Raw genomic sequence first — 3,395 nt, forward strand, 5'->3', positions numbered from 1 at the left:
TCCTCCTTCCTTTTGGTAGCTGTATGATTTTTCCTAGGGAGACTTGAACAATTATCTGGATGTCCTTAATGGGGCACTGTCAAGAGGTCAGAGAACAGATTCCACCTACATCGTAGCAAACCCATGAGTTTACTGGGGTTGCTTACAGGAGCATGGGTGACTCACCCTGTGTCCTGGGCAGCATGGTGACTCTCCTGAGAGCTGCTTCCCAGGATGGCTTGCAGGCTGCTCTCAGCCGTGCCTGAGGGGTATCTTCCACACTTCAGCACACAGCCAAGACCTCATGCACAGGAAATTTCAGCTTTCGAGACTCAGGAGTTTCGTTTTGTTTACTTTTAGCGCCTTGTGTGTTTCCTTCTGTCTTTTGAGCCCTGCCTATATCCCCTGGGTGGGGATAGTTCAAGCTGGAAGAAATAGCTTCAGAATGTGGTTTTAACTTAGTTTCTCAAATGGCAGGTGTCACCTGGGGATATAGTTTCCTTCCATTTAAAACATTGCAGTGGCTATATGTGATAGTTCCTATGAGCTGTTCTACTAGATCCCTTTGCACACACACACACACACACACACACACACACCCACACACACCTATTCTGTCAGTCCTGGTTTTTGGTTTTTTGGCTTTTGGTTTTTAGCGACCCTGACTAAGCTGTCCTGTTCTAGCCAGAGCTGATGCAGCAGGCGTCCCCAGGACTACTGTACAGTCAATGTCTTTTGATCTGAGCATCCGTCTCTGCTGTTGCCTTGTTGAGGTCATTTGATGAGGAGACTGTCCAGGGAGGCACATCCTGGGCCTAGACCTGGGGAACTCTGCCACATCATAAGCTCAGTTGACTCCCATGTTTCCTGTGAATGGAGGGTAGTCAGCAGCTGCTTAGACCCTGGTTCAGCACCTTCCCATGGGGCACATCGCCCTAGGCCTGCAGCCTCGCTCTCTGCGCTGTGCCTGCCTGCCTGCCCTTGAGATAGTCCCCGAGATCTTTGCAGCTGTCTTGTTGGTGGAAGCACATGGGATCATCTCTAACCCTCATATTCTTTCTTTGTGTGTTAAAAAAAAAAACAACAACCTTGGTTCATATGGGAGAGTCAGACTCAGTATTGGGTCCTTTCTTCTAGCTATCAAAATGGGTTCTATCCACTTAACAGGATGGGTTCTATCCACTTAACAGAATGGGTTGAGGTCCTCACCACTTCTGCCAGAGCCACTGAGGTTCTGCTCTGCTTGTATCACTGTGTAGTGTCAGGTCTAAGCCAACCCCCCCCCCCTCTGTCTCTTTCTCTCTCTCTCTCTCTCTGTGTGTGTGTGTGTGTATGCACTCACAAATGTGCATGTATGCGGAGGCCAGAGGTCCACCTCGGGTGGTGTCCTTCACACACCATCTCCTCTTACAAGGATGCCAGGCAGGCAGTTGGGGCCTAAGCACCTCACTGTCAGTTACCTTGTCAATGATCCTGTCTGCAAATACAATCACATTCTGAGGTACTGAGGAGGAACATTGGGGGCTGACAGACAGGAAATGGGACAACACAGGACACTCCAGTCTATTCCAGAAGCCGTCACCTCTTACTGTTGATTTTCTGAAGCAACACTGCACAGCATAAGCTTTCTGAGGAACAGAAGAGCACACTTCCCCACTGTCTTTGGTCCAGTAGAGCCGGCCTCTGCTTTTGCCCACAGTCGTCTGGGAAGACACTTCAGGCTTTGCCACTTAGCACCTTCTCTAGGGCTCTGGTTACCTCATCAGCACTCAGATTATTCAGAGACATATGCTTCTATTTGCCCAAAGCGTAGTGGGCCCAGAGCTTGGGCTGTACCTCTGAACATTCTCGAATTAGAATGGGCATGCCATGCTGGAGTGTGCCTTCTTCGGCTCCATATAACTTTTCTGGATGAAGTCCTTCACACACTCCCTCACACCCTGGCTACCAGCGAATGCTGGCATAAGTGAATGCAAGTCTCAGGCAGCCCTAGCTCTGTACTGAGCTCGGCGAGCAGTGGAGGCCACTATTGTGGGTTTTGGGTTTTGAGATGGGTTTTATATAGCCTAGACCAGCCTTAAACTAACTTGCTGTGTTAGGTGGAGTGACTTTGACTTCTCCTGACTTTGTGTCTCAAGTGCTGGGAACATCTGTGCACCCCTACACCAGTTAAAACTGGTCACCTGACCCTTTTTTGTGTGATCTTTCTACCTCTCTCCCCCCAGTGCAAAGCAGTCCTTATCACCTTCTTCTGGAAAACTTTTCTGCTTCCTGCTGTGAACCTTGAAAATACAGCAAGGGCAGTGAAGGAGCCATGACACCCCAGCATGGTATGGTGGTTTGAATAGGAATGGCCCCATCGGTTCATATGTTTGAATGCTTGGTCATTAGGGAGTGGCACTGCTTGACAGGGATCAGGAGGTGTGGCCTTCTTGGAGTAGCTGTGGTCTCGTTGTTGTACTTTGGGGTTTCAAATGCTCATGCCAGGCCCAGTGTCTCCATTCTTGATGCCTGCTGATCCAGATGCAGGATTCCCCAGCGTCACAGCTGCCCACATGCTGCCATGCTTCCTGCCACAATGACAGTGGACCAAACCTGAAATTTTAAGCCAGCCCCAATGAAATGTTTTTCTTTGTAAGAGTTGCATGGTCATGGTGTCTCTTCACAGCAATAGAACACTGACTAAGACACATGGCAAGTTCAAAGCTAATTCATTTGCATCTAATATGGAAATATTTCCCCAGCAACATAAGCCAGTTTAGATATAAAAAAAATTCTGATGTGCTCAGGCACACAGACTGGAAAACGATTCTTATTAGCCCACCAAGCTTTCTCAGGTAGAGGCCAGAAGGTGCACATCTGGCCAGGGGAGAGGGGCGCTGCCATTGCTGGGTCAACTTTCCTTACTGTATTCTGACCCCCTGGGCATCTGGTACCCAGTGGGAAAGACCTCTCTTGGCGACCTGTACATGCAACCTGGTCAGTGCCTCGCTGTGTGTTTTGTTATTGTTTTGTCTTGAGTCAAGACCTCATGTCGCTAGCTAAGCCTGCCTCGCTCAGCCATTGATTATCTGTTACCCTGAAAGTAACAAGTAGGAAGAACCAGAAACAATTGGATCAAAGTGTGCTTCAGTAAGAGATGCTGAGAAATGGAGCTAATGAACCACCGAGCTGGGAAAGGCTTTGGAGAATCCTCTCCAAGGTCACTCTGAAGAACCTTCCAGGAGAGAAAAGAGGCTGGCTGAGGAGGCTGTGCAGCCCCAGTGGCTCAGCATGGGAGACCTCCTCATGGTCCTGTCTCTGCACCAGGACACGGCACTGGCACTTTGTTTAGCTCAAGAAAATTGTGTTGTTATTCTGAGGACATGAGATGTGATGATGCTATTATCTTAGGTTTTATTATTACCAACACTGTA

General features: G+C 48.8%; 1 protein-coding gene across 1 annotated transcript in view; it reads left to right on the forward strand.

The window, feature by feature from the left end:
• The window catches only part of Dnaaf1 (dynein axonemal assembly factor 1), a 20,759-nt gene that overhangs the window by 7,789 nt on the left and 9,575 nt on the right, over positions 1-3,395 (forward strand). The window lies entirely within an intron of this gene.

Source organism: Grammomys surdaster, unplaced genomic scaffold (genome assembly GCF_004785775.1).
Source record: "Grammomys surdaster isolate TR1022 unplaced genomic scaffold, NIH_TR_1.0 128, whole genome shotgun sequence".
Lineage (NCBI taxonomy): Eukaryota > Metazoa > Chordata > Mammalia > Rodentia > Muridae > Grammomys > Grammomys surdaster.